The following is a 16,053-nucleotide window of genomic DNA, read 5'->3' on the forward strand; positions in this document are numbered from 1 at the left end:
GAGGTAATGATCCATTAGATAATAGTTTTATGAGACAGACGAGCGGTGGGGAGGGACAGGTGGCAAACAGACCAGTTAGGAGGATAAGCCATAATAGGGTCTCAAACCCAAAAAGTGGCATGAGAGAAGAAGGGATGAGTTAAAGGCACATTTCCATCTTGCTACTCAAAGTCTGAGTCTCTGATCACCAGCCTCACATTTTCTGAAAGCCAAAAAGAAAGGCACAATCTCAAACCGCCTCCCTCACCTACTGAATCAGAATCTTTATTCTAACAGGTAATTCGGATGCATGAGCAAGTTTTAGGATAATTGGTTTAAGAGACAGTATCAGCATGCCTTGCTCTTTCCATGTGGAGAGGGTAATTGAAGGTGACTCCCAGATCACAACTCTCTAGAAAGTACCAAATAACATGCTAATCTAAATAAATATGAATCCAAACAGTGACATTGTATAGCAGGAAATGCATGGTAAGTGTCACATTTGTCAAAAAAATTGAGGCCAGAAAATAACTAGAAGAGATTTATTTCTTCCTAGGGCGAAAGTGGGAGATCAAATGTTTAGCGCAGCAAAGGGCACATTTAGGGCAATGATGGGGATAAGATTTGAGGCCAAATTCTAATATTCTAAAGACTTCACATTCAATTCTGTAGGTAACGAGAAGCCATTTGGGTTTTTTAATCAAGGTGATGTGGTGTCAAAATGGAAAACTGAGAGAGAGGTTGTGAGCAAAAAATTAACAAGAGCTAAGGAAAGGTGAGCTGTGGAGGGTGAAGGAAAATGAAGAGTCAGTGATGGCCTGAAATATCTAGGCTAGGACGATGGGGGAATAAGAGAGCCATTCATAGACTAAGGAGAGAAGTTGCAGTGTTTAGGCCACAAAATGATTTTGATTTTGATGCTGAGTTTAAGATGAAGGGGACAGCAGAAGCCTACATGAAGCTGTTTGGAATGCTGCCGGAAGCATCACAGAGAATTCAGGGGTGCCACTGGAGTTGGGAATATACATTTATGAATCACTTCATATAGAATTCAGGGGTGCCACTGGAGCTGGGAATATACATTTATGAGTCACTTCATATAGAATTCAGGGGTGCCACTGGAGTTGGGAATATACATTTATGAATCACTTCATATAGAATTCAGGGGTGCCACTGGAGCTGGGAATATACATTTACGAGTCACTTCATATAGAATTCAGGGGTGCCACTGGAGCTGGGAATATACATTTATGAGTCACTTCATATAGAATTCAGGGGTGCCACTGGAGCTGGGAATATACATTTATGAATCACTTCATATAGAATTCAGGGGTGCCACTGGAGCTGGGAATATACATTTATGAATCACTTCATATAGAATTCAGGGGTGCCACTGGAGTTGGGAATATACATTTATGAATCACTACAGCAGCAATGATCGTCATAGCCAGGCAAGCAGGTGATATCTGTGAGGAAATTCAGTCAAGGGCAGAACAGAGGGCTGCCCCAGGAAAGCACCAACACTAAAGGGTAGGAAGCTCCTACAGGAGTCAGAAGAGGTGCATCTGAGGAAACAGGAGGAGACCTGGGGATTCGTTTGGGAACTGAATGTCACTAGACTGTATAGGCACACTGTTTTTTCAGACTGCAAACTGTGACCGAATAGCGCATTGTAAAGTCAATTTTACAGGTACTGACTCTATTTTTTAATGAAGTAGAAGGAATAAAAATGAAACTCATATATCAGAGTCATTTCATGTAGTAAAGGTTAGCAGTGTCTGAGAAATTTTCATTTCAATGCACAAAATTACATATGTGTACCTACTGGGAATGTGATGTAAGGGCTTTCCTTAAAAAAAAAGTTTGTAAAGATGTAGTGTCCACATAAGAATAAACATCCAAAATCAACGAGTGAGCAAACTGAAAGCACTTGATTTCCCACAGGCGGTGCCCAGGATCCAGGCATGGAGTCAGTCATGTGCGTGTCACCAACAGGCTCTTTTTTTTTTTTTTTTTTTTTTTTTTTGTTTATTCAGTGGATACATGTCTGCAGTGCTGGTCTACTCTGAGCAATGCTTCTCTGCCACTTACCTGCTCCCACAGCCAAGTACGAAGAAAGAAGGAAAACTATCAGAGCCAAGGCATCGACTCTGTTAACCAACCACTAAACCTACAAAAAGCAGAAGTTTAAGCTGCTAAATCTTAAACAAATAAGAAGGCATTCAGTTACCTCCACTCCAAGAAGCCAAGGCCATTGTAGTGAGTGCTCTGGAGCCCCCCAGCCAGTGCCTTCTGAGTGCAAGACCGCCTCCTGCTGAATGTGTGCATCTGACACGTGCGGTTCTGGGAGCTGCACTGATTTTATGGAACAGGACTTCTGTCTCTCTCTTTTTTTTCTTTTTTCAAGACGGCATTTTGCTCTTGCCTCCCAGGCTGGAGTGCTGTGGCATGATCTCAGCTCACTGCAACCTCTGCCTCTTGGGCTCAAGAGATTCTCCTGAATAAACCTCCCAAGCAGCTGGGATTACAGGCATGCGCCACCAAAGCCGGCTAATTTTTGTATTGTTAGTAGAGATGGGGTTTCACCATGTTGGCCAGGCTGGTCTCGAACTCCTGACCTCAAGTGATCCGCCTGCCTCAGCCTCCCAAAGTGCTAGGATTACAGGCATGAGCCATGAGCCACCCCGCTGCCCCCACACTCCGCTGGCCTGAAGAGGACTTCTCAGGAGGTCACTGTCTTCTTAGAGTTTAAACTCATGCCATCATCCCCCATTGTTTGAGCTTCCCTGTGGGGAGTCCAAAAGAGATGGAAAACAGAAGTTCCAAAATGTCCTCCATCTGAGTGTTCCTGTGTTTACATCAGTGAAAGAATCACTTCGGAAATTTTACAGAACATCTTGCTCCAAGAGAGTTATAACGACAGCCACAGGCAAACGGCCCCATCCTATCTATTTTCACACTGTAGGATAGTTAACTGAGTTCGGCTAAGATTCTAGAGGTCACAGATCACTTCCACTCTCCTATTCAGAAAAAGCTAAGCTTAACTATTGGCAAATTTGAAAATATCCTCTTGTTAAGATTTTTAGCAGAAAGCACAGAATCTCAACAGTTTGTCTTCAAGCTGAAGTCAATTTTAAGAGCCATTACAAAAGAGTCTTGAATATTTATCACCCCCATTTAGGGGGCCCCTATAAATGCCAACCAGAAAGCTAAATGTCCCATATACATCATTTTACACCACAGTTGATCTTCACGGGAATGCTAGAGGGTGAGATTATTAGTCTTGTTTTACAAACAGCAATAATGAAGTTCACAAAGGGTGAATAATCTTCCCAAGATTCAGCAGCTAGGAAGAGGCAGCACTGAGCTACATGTCTACCTCCGTGTGACTTTAAATCTAGTGTTCCTAATGCCTTCTGTCTACTTTTAACATAATTCTAGAGAGAATCTAAAATATCTCTCAGTGCAATTTTTTATCTTTCAAATAAGGATTGTGGAGATCAAGAGGTGAGATGCTTTGTGCAAGGTCAGAGGATTAATACATCACAGAGCCAATGAAGAAAACAATTTGTCCAGCTTGACTCAGGAATGGACATGGTACAGTTTGGCTGCAGCCTGAGTGGGTGTAGATGTTCAGGGGTGGACATGGAGACAAAGACAAAGAACTCAAGGAGAAGCAAGTCACAGGCGTCTTTGAGGGACAGGGCTGAGTAGCTAAATTAGGAAGTAGAAGGCTTGGGTTTGAAGCTTGGAGCAGCGACTTTTCTGCTTCCGGGTTCCAGGTTTACTTGATCTCTCTGAATCTCATCGGTCCCTCATCTATAAAGGGGATATATAAGATCTAACTGATGGGATGGTGTGAAGAGTGAGATAAAGTAAAAATTTAAATTAAAAAGTTAAAAGCTTACTACAGCCCCTGAAATGTAATATTATTAGGTTGGTGCAAACGTAATTTTTGCCATTAAAAGTCATGGCAAAAAACACAATTACAATTGCACCAACTTATTGACTTGACTGTCACTGTTAGATCATGGAAGGTGGAATGGGTACCAAGTGAGGAAGGAAGCTTATCCCTGCATGTGTGTTTGCAGGAAGTGAGCCTACAGGACTGTCATTCACCAGTCAGGAGAGGTCACTGGAGAAAAAATGTGCTCCTCTCCCTGGGTGCATGGAGGAAACACAGGACCAAACTATCTCTTGGAAGTCAAATGCTCTGTGGCTCAGATGACCTAGATATAGCAAGGGCCACCAATATTAGTTAGCAATTGCAGTGTAATGTTACCACAAGCGTAGCGGCTTAAAACACTCTTCATGTATTATCTTGCAGTTTATGTGGGGCAGGAATCCCATAGCTCAGGTGGATGCTCTGCTTCGGGTCTGACAAGACTGCAATCAGGGCATCAGCCAGGGCCGAGTCTTCATCTTGAGGCTCAACTGGAGAAGGATGTTTCCCAGTTCAAACAGGGCCTTGGCAAAATACCTTTCCTTGCAGTACCAGGGCTGAGGACACTGCCTGCTTGCTGACAGACAGCATGACCGCTCTGAGTTTCTAGAGGCTACCTGGAGTCTTTTCTCAAGCCAGGCCACCAACTTTTCTTTGAACTGGGCGTTTCCCCAGCATTACTGCTTACTTCATCAACAAGGAGAGTTTCTATCGAGAGTATGTATGCAATGACCTCTTATAACACAATTACGTAACATAATCACAGGGGTGACCAGGGACCGTGTGTCCTTACCTTGCCATATTCTGTGGCGTAGAAACAAGTTGCAGCTCTTTCCCACCCTCAAAGACAGGAAACGACATAAACGTATAAACAGCAGCAGGTAAGAAAAATGCGGGGGCTACCTGAGAGTCTGTCCCCCACCCAAAGCTGCTTGCAATATTTAGCATTCAGATAGATACTGGAATCCTAACGTTCACCTCACCAACACATGACCCTCCCCAAGTTTCCCCTTTTCAAACAGTGGAACTACTATCTTCCCAGAAGCGGAGCATGTTGTACCCTTAACACTACCTGTCCTTACCACCGAAATCTAATCATTCCCTCAAACACCACATGGTAGCTTCTAGAGTGCTCTTAAGTTGTCCGCTCCTTTTGATCTCTGCTATCGTCACCCCAGCCTGAGCATGTCAGGGTCTGGTACTTCGATGAGAAATCTAATTTCTAGAGCTATTGGCCCTTGGTTGGAATATATATTTTAACTTCCTAGGTTATTTCTTAGGTATAATAGAAAATACAATTAAGCAACAAGAAATGAAATAAGTTAAAATCACTCAAATATCTCTCACCCAACTACTGCTATAGCCCCCAAACGAATCCATTCATATCCATTATACATCTCCTTCAAGCTGTTCTCCAGTCTGCAACTAGAGTGGTCTTCTCAGTCAGAGGCTCTAATCAGAGCACCCTCACATTGCTACCCCACATCCACTGTTGCTCTTGATAAAAATCCAAATCTGAAACACGGACCAGGAGGCCCTACCGAACCTGGCAGCTGCAGTCCTCTCCAGCTTTGTCCCACACCCCTTTCTTTTCCTTTCTCTACCTCTGCCCCCTTGGCCTGTTTCCAAGACCGAGAACATGTTCCCATCACTTGTCCTTTGGCCTTGCTAATGCTGCAGGCTAAAATGCTCTGGGTCCTTCCCCCCTTCTTTACCTGTAGCTCATACTTTATCCTTCGCATCCTAACTTAGGTGTCATTTCCTCTAGAAAGACTCCCTTGACCGCTAGTCCTCTGCTAGGTGCATTCATCCTTTTTTCCTCTTTTCTCATTGCACAATTTAGTTTGTAATTATTCGCTCAGTTGAGTGATTGTTTTATTAATGTCTGTTTCTTCTTCCACTCTACAAGCTCCAAAAAATAGGAAGCACATTTTGTTTCATAGTATTCTACCCCTACCACTTAGTCTTATTTGAACAAAGATCACCATCAAATGTTTGCTAAATCTTTTTGAAAAGCTAGGCACTGGTCGAAGAGCTTTAGTTATATTATTCCTTTATTCAACAAATATTTACTGAGCACCTGCTATGTGTCAGGACAAACTGATAAACCAAAGACTCTTACACTCAAAGCGCTTACGTTTCAGAAGATTAAAGAGAACAAACAGCTAATAGACAATAGCATTTTTGAAAAATACACTAAATTAGTATTCTTAGTTGTGATCAATGCTATGGGGAAAAAAGAAAAAGCAATAACAGGGTAAAGAGGTCAGCTGTACAGGGATGGGTTACAAGTTTTAAAAGGTTGGCTGGAGTAGACTTCATTGATAAAGGAACATAAACCAAAATGTGAAGAGGAAGTGGTTGTCACGCAATTATCAGGAGAAGCTTCTGCTGAGCTGAGAGGACAGCCAGTGCAGACACTGTAAGCTAACAGTAGCCCTGGCCTGTTCAAGGAACAGTGAGATGGGCAGGGCTGCTAGAGCTAAGGATGAGAGGAGAGGAGAACTCAGATGAGGTAAGTACTATAAGGGCTTTGGTTTCACTCTAAGTGGAGGATTCACTACGGGATTCTAAGCAATGATTTAGCATGTTTTAAGGAAGCCTTCTCTGACAACTCAACTTTAAAAAAAAGAAAAAAGGACTCTAGGAAGACAAGAGGAGAAGCCAGAGACCAGTCGAGAGTTATATAGAACAAACTAAACACAGCAGCAAGTAAAAAAGATTACACACAGGAGGAAGCGGGATTTAGTCCAGGAATGCAGGGTTGGTTTGACATCTGAAACTCAATCAATGTAATAACCCACCATAAGAATTGAGGATTTGAAAATATGTGATAATCTCAAAGCACATAGGGAAAGAATTTAATAAAATTCATCACATTTTTCTTATAAAATTATTCAATAAGCTGGAATCAAAGGAAACTTCCTCAACCTAATGAAGGGGTCTACAGAAAATCCACAGTTAATATGATACTTAATGAAGAAAGATTGAATGCTTTTCCCCTAAGATAAGACCAAGGAAAGCCACCTCTGCTTAACATTATACTGGAGATTACAGCCAGGGCACTTAGGCATAAATGAATAAATAAATAAATGACATGTAGGTTGGAAAAGAAGAAGCAAAACTATATTTGCAGATGGCATAATCTTGGGTATAGAAAAATCTTAAAGTCACTAAAAACTATTAAAACTAATAAACAAGTTTTGCAAGGTGGCCATGATAACAGATCAATATACAAAAATCAATTGTATCTCTATACATTAGCAATGAAATTTCAGAAATTATTTTTTTTAATCCCACTAATCTTAGCAGCAAAAAGAATACAATTTCTGGTAATCGATTTAACAAAAGACATCCTTTTATACTGAGAACTAGATAACAGTTGAAAAAATATTCTTAAAGATCTAAATAAATAGAAATGACACAATATCATCTTTCACCTAACTATTGCAATAGCCCCAGAACTGACGCATCCATATCCATTCTAGGACCCCTTCAAACTGTTCTTCATGGTACAATTGGAATGATTTCAAGAAGCTCGTGGATGTATTTCAGATTTAGGATGGGATTTCTTGACAGATTGCTATGAGAGAATACTAGCTCAGTTACTTCTCATAACAATCGCCATTTTACAGATGAAGAGACTCAGAAAGGTAACTTAACCTGCCTGAAGTGGTCATGTTAGAAAGCAGCAGAGCTGGAACTTGGCTGGGCATCTGTCTCACCTCCATGTCGGGCACTTAATGCCTGCTGTCCAGCCCCCCATTGAACACTGGCACTTGCGAGCTTCCTTAGGGAGACACCAGAAAGAAGGAAGAAGGTGGCCTAGAACTGGACCTCACTAGAGTTGGCAGTGGGACAAGAGGTTGTTGCAGTAGGAAAAGAAAGTGAAAACTCAAAGGAGTTAGCCAAATAACAGGTGGATAAAGCAGGAGGACCTTTACAAGAGATTGAACATGTTGCTTAGAACACTGTCTGGTACAACTCCGGCCTCCTGCCTGGATTGAGAGGGACTAGCAGGATAGATAAAATCTCACGCATACACACACACACACACACACACACACACAGAGCCAGGTGACAAGGAAATTGGTAACACATGGATCTTGCTAATCACCATTTTCAAGGGAGAGAGGAGAAATAGAAACAGAAACTGAGATGGCTCCTGCATGGTGAAAGGAAAGAAAAAGCATAAAGAAATGGTGCAGGAACTCAACCAGATCCTGTGCCCAGGATGAAACTTGTCCATTTTTCTTGGGGAAAAAAGAACCTCCTCCCCTACAACTCTATCCAGATGCTGTCAAAGACAGATGCAGGAATTCTCATCGATCATGGGAAATTTTTATAAGAGAAAATGAAACCCAGATCTCAGACTGGTTTGGTTACAAACACTCAGCAGGGAGTGTGACAGAGGGTGACTACTGCCTGAGATGGAACCAGGGGCAGAGCACTGCAGTCGGGGCTAGGAGGGCCCCATCCTGCCTGGCTTGTCATAAGCAGAGACTCTGCAGAGGGGAAATGGTTTTGAAGTACTTCCAATTTCACAAGCAACAGCGCCAAGACAAGGGCTCAGGCAAAAGCTTTTGAGAATTCCCAGCACCAGGAAGGAAAAAGCCAGTGTCTGAGGGGAAAGCCCTCACAACCGAGTTTCTTTCTACATAGAGATGTGACTCTCAAGTTAGCACTTAAGACAAGCACTAGCCTTAAAATAATTTAACTTCCTTAAACAATTCAAAAAGTACATCATACATGAAAGTGCAAATGTAATCCTATACTGTCATATGTATATAAAGAGGTATGAGTAAAGAATATAATTAAGCATATATATGCAAAATAGAATTCTATAGAATATTTGCTATTTGACTATAATAGTAGAATATTTACTATACCACACATTTATTTGAATTCTTATAAGTCAAATGCACATACGGTATAATCCACTCTAGAAATACCTGGCAGCACAAAAGAAAAGATGTGATATCCTATCTTAATGCACAGCACAGAGCAGGTATCCAGCAGACAGTTTCTGATTCAGTACATGAATAAAAGTGTATCTGATTTTGCTCCAGATAAGGAGCACGGTGAAGACAAACCTGACTGTTAGCTGGCCTGTTTGACTGAGATGTAACTCAACCATATGCAGTGCCAAGGCTTAGCACCTTCCAGCATGAACGCAACCAGCATTTCAAAATGTTGTCATTCACACAAAGACCAATATTGTGCAATCCATCCCACTTACATGAGCTACCCACAAAAGGCCAAGGCATAGAGACAGAAAGTAAATTAGTGGTTATCAGGAGCTGATGGGAAGGGGAGTGGGAAGTGATTGCTTAGTACAGATGGAATTTGGGGGGTAACAACATTAGTACAGATGGAATTTGGGAGGTAACAATAAAGTTTTGACAACAGATAGTGGAGACAGTTCTACAATATTGTGAGTGTAATTAATGCCTGAATTGTACACTTTAAAGGGTTTAAATGGCAAATGTTAGGTTATGTATCTTTTATAATAAAAAAGTAACAAAAAGTGTTGTTCTTGTGTCTGATGACTAACTAGTCAGCCCTCTTTTTAAAAAGTTAAGGAGGGGTAGAGTTGGCAAAGGCCTACAAAGTGTCCCTCACTTGGCAGGATATAGAATAGCAACAGAAAAGTTCACCGGCAATCCCTGAGACCAGAGATTCTCAAACCTGAGCATGCATTGTGCATCGGAATCCTTGGAAGGACTTGTTAAAAGACAGTTTTGAGCTTCAGCCCCAAAGTTCCTGATACAGGAGGTCTAGGGTAGGACCTGAGAAACTGCACTTCCAACAACCTCCCAGGTGTTGCTAATGCCACTGTCTAGGAATCACACTTGTGAAACACTGACTTAGGCAGTGGGTACTCAGTAGATGTGGCCAAGGGACTTTCTCAGTAACAAATGAGGGGAGAACTCCTAAGCTATTTTTATTGCAGGTCAATTGCTCAAGATCTTCCATGATGCCTCCCAGTAGTTCCATGATTTGTGGAACTCCAAGAAAATATTTCATAAACATTCTTCTTACTTAGCTAAAACTAAGGACTATCACCTATATAAAGAGATCTTTAAATTTTGAGGGACTCTAGGGTCTGCAGCTCCAGACAGCAAGAGCAGTTATTCATTTCTGTCCATATCAAAGCCTTGCAGTAATTTGGTGCTCACTCCTTGATTGACAGGATTTATGATTCCCAGCATCTTTGGAGTGTTTAGAAATTAAGATCTTCATTAAAACTCAGATGATATGGGAAGACTTCAAAAGAACTGTCGGCCAGGCACAGTGGCTCATGCTTGTAATCCCAGCATTTTGGGAGGCTGAGGCAGGTGGATCACCTGAGGTCAGGAGTTCGAGGCCAGCCTGGCCATCCCGTTGAAAACCCATCTCTACTAAAAATACAAAAATTAATTGGGCATGGTGACAGGCCACCGTAATTCCAGCTACTTGGGAGGCTGAGGCAGGAGAATCGCTTGAATCTGGAAGGCGGAGTTTGCAGTGAGCCGAGATCACTCCATTGCACTCCAGCCTGGGTAACAGAATGAGACTTTGTCTCAAAAAAAAAAAAAAGAAGAAAAGAAAAAACTGTCAATTCCACTTATTTAAAGGATGAGATTTAGTACCAATAAAGTTCAACATTGGCCATAATCTATCAGAGAACTCCTGGCAAAATGAACTACCTGAAATTCTCATCTACACACCATGCTCTTGCATTTCTTCACAAGGTTGAACAGGAATTTCTCTCATTCTTTAGAAAGCCTTTTCCCCTTTGGTCCTTTCCCAGCTAGCAAACTTCTCCTCCCCTCTCTACTCACCTTATATGATACAGCTCAAATTCCATCTCCCCACTTCCTGAGTTTCAGACTCCATAAAATTCTTCCTTCTCTGAGTTCTCATCACACTTTCTAATTTTCTTTATGACAACATTTTTACGATAACATCAAAATTGTTTATTTCTATATCTGACTTCACATTAGTCTGGAAGCTCTTTGAGGAAAGCAAACATAATCTTTAAAGTCTGAGCACTTAGCACAGCACCTGCTACACAGTAATTTTTAAATACATGTTTGGTAAGTAAATAAACTAATCATTGAATAGATTGCAGCGGTCGTCTACTAAACTTAAATATACCTCAATGTTAACTACGCACTACTTCTAGAAACCGCATAGAATAAGTATTGCAAAGACGAGCCTTTTTTTAAAGAGAAAAAAGAAAAAGTTCTAAGAGGCAATTCTTAAAACTCAACAACAAGGAAACATGCAGACTTATTTTTAAAATGAACTAAAGACCCTAACAGACACCTTATCAAGAAAACATAGAGATGTCAAGGAAGGTGGAAAGACGCTTCACACCATATGTCATCAGGGAAATGCAAATTAAAACCACAGTGAAATACCAACACATACCTATTACAATGACCTTAATCCAGATCACCGACAATACCAATCAACAGTGAAGATGGAGCAACAGGAACTCTCCTTCATTTCTGGAGAACTTTGAAAGACAGTCTGATAGTTTCTTACAAAGCTAAACAAACTTTTATTATACAATCCAGCGATTGTGCTCCTTTGTATTTACCTAAATGAGTTAAAAACTCATGTCCACACAAAAATCTGCACATGAATGTTTATAACAGCTTTATTCATAATTGCCAGTACTTGGAAGCAACTGTAAATAAATAAATTTCTTCAGTAGGTAAATAAATAACTTTGCTACATCCAGACAATGGAATGTTACTCACAACTAAAAGGAAATGAGCTATTAAGCCATTAAAAGACACAGAGAACCCTTCAATGCATATTACTAAGTGAATACAGCCAATCTGAAAGAGCTACATATGTATGATTCCAACTAGATGACATTTTGGAAAGGCAAATCTATGAAAAGATCAGTGGTTGCCTGGGGTTAAAGGAAGGAAAGGGTGACATTACCCCCAACACAATAAAATGTTCTGCCCTATTGGACAGTGGATTGTTGAAGCACAGAGGATTTTTAGAGCAGTGAAATTACTCTGTATCATACTATAATGGTAGATTCGTGTCATTATAAATTTGTCCAAACCCAGAGAATGTACAACACCAGAAGTCAGCTCTCGTATAAACTATAGCCTTTGGGTGATAATGAAGTGCCAACGTAGATTCAGAAATTGTAGGTCAGGCACAGTGACTCACACCTATAGTCCCAGTGCTTTGGGAGGCTAAGGCAGGTGGATGGCCTGAGGTCAGGAGTTCGAGACCAGCCTGGCCAACATGGCGAAACATCGTCTCTACTAAAAATATAAAAATTAGCTGGGCATAGAGGGGCATGCCTGTAGTCCCAGCTACTCAGGAGCTTGAGGCAGGAGAATTGCTTGAACACCAAGAGGTGAATGTTGCAGTGAGCCAAGATTGCGCCACTGCACTCCAGCCTGGGTGATAGAGCAAGACTCTGTCTCAAAAAAAACAAAACGAAGGAAAGAAGGAAAGAGAGAGAGGAAGGAAGATATGGAAAGAAGGAAGACAGGGAGGGAAGAAATTGTAACCAATGGACCACTCTAGTGGGGGACATTGATAATGGGGGGAGGCTCTGCTTGTGCAGGGTGGGGGGTATACAGGAAATCTCAGTATCTTCTGCTCAATATTGCTGCAATCTTAAAATTGCTCTCAAAATAATATTGAGTAAAAACAAAAGAATACCAGGGGTGAGTTGGAATGGTGTGAGGAAGGGTAGGGGGAAATGAAGGTACTGAGTTGTCAGGAGAATATAGTACTAGGTCGTTTTCCTGGCTCCAATGAGTATTGGGGCACAGAAAGCATAGAATGAGGATTCCTCTAAGTGGCTCAGTAAGCAGAGAGCTCTTCCCAGTGAGGCTTTCAGCTCCACAGGTACGGTCCACCTGCTTTTTTCTGCCTCCCTATAAAGATCTTGGCTACTGTCCCAGACTCCTCATCCACCATAAGTCTCATCCTTCACTCATTATCTTTATCTAGGAGTGTCATGGAAAGTCTAATGTCTTGCCAAGAGCGCAACATACAGAAATTTTTCTTTAATTTTCAGTTTAGTTGCTTTTTCCTTTTGAATTATTGAATCATCACATGTATTGGATCGTAATCAGTTCTTTGCATGAATGAATGAATGAATGAATGATCTGAGAGACAGGGGCTTCTCATTCAAAGTAAAATAATCACATAAATTCATTTCCCTTTCTCCCAAAACCCCATTAAATTCAGAATGGAAATACAAAAATGAGCAACTCCACAACAATGGAGGTAATAGCAAGGAGAAGTCATCAGTCAAACAAACACCTCAACAACTTTGTGGAAGAAAAGACACAGAGGAAGTCTATTGACAGATTAAACAAAGTAAAGGTAGCCATAGTCCAAAAATAGTTGTGGTCGGGTAGCAAAGATGGTGAAGTCCAAGTAGGAGTCAATCTGTCGGTGAGAAACTCAGAAAATCTGTGAGTTAAAATTCTATCCAAATATCCACCCCTCATCTGAAACACTACAGTTTCTTATGCTTGAGCAATATGCAGATACTGTGTATTTATAAAGACAATTTTTAGACAAACAATATTTAGATTGCCAGTTTCAGAAACCATGACCTAAAAAACTAGCCTTATAAAAATATTTTCAGCTATAAGTTATCAATGAAAAGTTTTCTAAGCATTTTCAGTAGGGCAGCACAGTTGTGACTGTCTTTAAAACATAAGCATAACATGACATCTTAAAATTGCTATCAAGCTGTCAGACTCTTGAGAATGTGTTGATCTTACATTGGCAAAAACGAACCTGTACCATGAAGCATTTCCTGATCCTCTAGCTAGATGTGAGCTCCCTACTTTTGGATTCCCCTCAGCAACTCAGTGACTTTTACGGTAATTATCATTCTTCATCATCATCATCATCATCACTATCATTATTTTTTTTTTTAATTTTCAGAGACAGGTCTCTTTCTGTCACATAGGCTGGAGTGCAGTGGTGTGATCACAGCTCACTGCAACCATGAACTCCTGGTCTCATGCAATCCTTCAGCCTCAGACTCTCAAGTAGGTGCAATTACAGGCATGAGCCACTGCACCTGCCCTTATGGTGATTATTAAATAGTAATTTGCGTAACTGCCTCAGCCTCCCTATGCAAACTTAAACCCCTCCGAAACAGGGATGCACCCTGATAACTCTTTCAACACTTAGCACCAGGGATTTGCCTGCGATAAGCCCCTACAGTTCTTATCTGAATCAAAATTTTTCACAAGTTTTAGGTGGGTGGGTGGAGGACAATTTTTCTAATATGGTGGGCCAGCTCTTTTGTGGATTCTCAGAAATATTTTAGGAAATAAAAATATTGAAACTTTGCTATTTTCAGGATTATAAAATGTTACCCCCAACGTAATGAAAGGTTCTGCCCTGTTTGACAGAGTACTGTTAGTCAGTGGAATCTCTTGAGTATTTGCAGTGTGGCAGGTGCAATGTCAAGGACCTTATTCACTCATTCCAAATGTTTTTATAACAAATCTGAGGCTGACTCATTTTACTATGAAGAAATTGAGGCTGAAGAAGATTAACTTTTTGAGGGCAGGTCTTCTGATTTCAAGTACTATTTCTATAGCACAAGAATGTTCTTACAAATAATTAAGAAAGAAAAAAAATAGCCAAAAGGAAGATGTGAGGAAATAGGGTCATATAACAGAGCCCCGTCCTCCTGTGTCTAACACAGGGTTTACCTGTTTTTGTTTTTGTTTTTCAGAGTCTCACCCTGTCGCCCAGGCTGGAGGGCAACGGTGCAATCTCGGCTCACTGCAACTTCCACCTCCCGTTCAAGCTAGTCTCCTGCATCCGCCTCCTGAGTAGCTGGGATTACAGGCCCCTGCCACCATGCCCGGCTAATTTTCGTATTTTTAGTAGAGATGGGGTTTCACCATGTTGGCCAGGCTGGTCTCAAACTCTTGACTTCAGGTGATCTGCCTCGGCCTCCCAAAAGGCTGGGATGACAGGATTACAGGAGTGCACCACCACGCCTGGCCACTCTGGGTTTACTTGTTGTAGAACTTTCCTAATTGGTTAACTGATGGAATCAAATGGACCTTCTTTGTCTCCCAGCACCGACCCCTACATGTGCCCAAATCTATCTGTCCTTGTGTGAGTTGCCTATAAAAGCCCTTTAAAGAGAAGGAATTTCTAACCCATTTAAATCCATGCAGCCTACTGAAGCAGCTGACAGGACAGATTCAAAAGTTATTGAAGCTCCACATAAATGATTTTTGTCAATGAAAAGGATGCCCTAGATTCCCAAGGGGTCCTCAGAATTGGGCACATTACTCTCCCATGCTGCACTACTCCATTGCACTTCCCTCTTCCTCCAGCCACCAGGTTTCATGCCATGGTGGGGTAGAGGTATACGCTAGCTGCCATCACCCATTCTCCAGACTAAGCTTTCTCAGTGAAAACATCACAGATTATATGTTGAGAGGGAAAGGATCTGTCAACCCAATGAGTCACAGTGTTTTGTGATAACATCATCTCTGTGGGCTGAAAGGCATTTTCTTTTTTTTTTCCCATTTATTTATTTTATTGCATTTTCGGTTTGGGGGTACATGTGAAGAACATGCAAGATTGTTGCATAGGTACACACGTGGCAGTATGATTTGCTGCCTTCCTCCCCATCACCTACATCTGGCATCTCTCCCCTTGCTATCTCTCCCCAGCTCCCCACCCCCCACCGTGCCTCCCCTATTTCCCCCCAACTGATCCCAGTGTGTAGTGCTCCCCTCCCTGTGTCCACGTGTTCTCATTGTTCAATACCCGCCTATGAGTCATGAGGCCAACAAACATGAAAAAATGCTCATCATCACTGGTCATCAGAGAAATGCAAATCAAAACCACATTGAGATACCATCTCACGCCAGTTAGAATGGCGATCATTAAAAAATCTGGAGACAACAGATGCTGGAGAGGATGTGGAGAAATAGGAACACTTTTGCACTGTTGGTGGGAGTGTAAATTAGTTCAACCATTGTGGAAGACAGTGTGGCGATTCCTCAAGGACCTAGAAATAGAAATTCCATTTGACCCAGCAATCCCATTACTGGGTATATATCCAAAGGATTATAAATCGTTCTACTATAAGGACACGTGTACATGAA

Source organism: Sapajus apella, unplaced genomic scaffold (assembly GCF_009761245.1).
Source record: "Sapajus apella isolate SASKATOON/1434 unplaced genomic scaffold, GSC_monkey_1.0 scaffold129, whole genome shotgun sequence".
NCBI classification, from domain to species: Eukaryota; Metazoa; Chordata; class Mammalia; order Primates; family Cebidae; genus Sapajus; species Sapajus apella.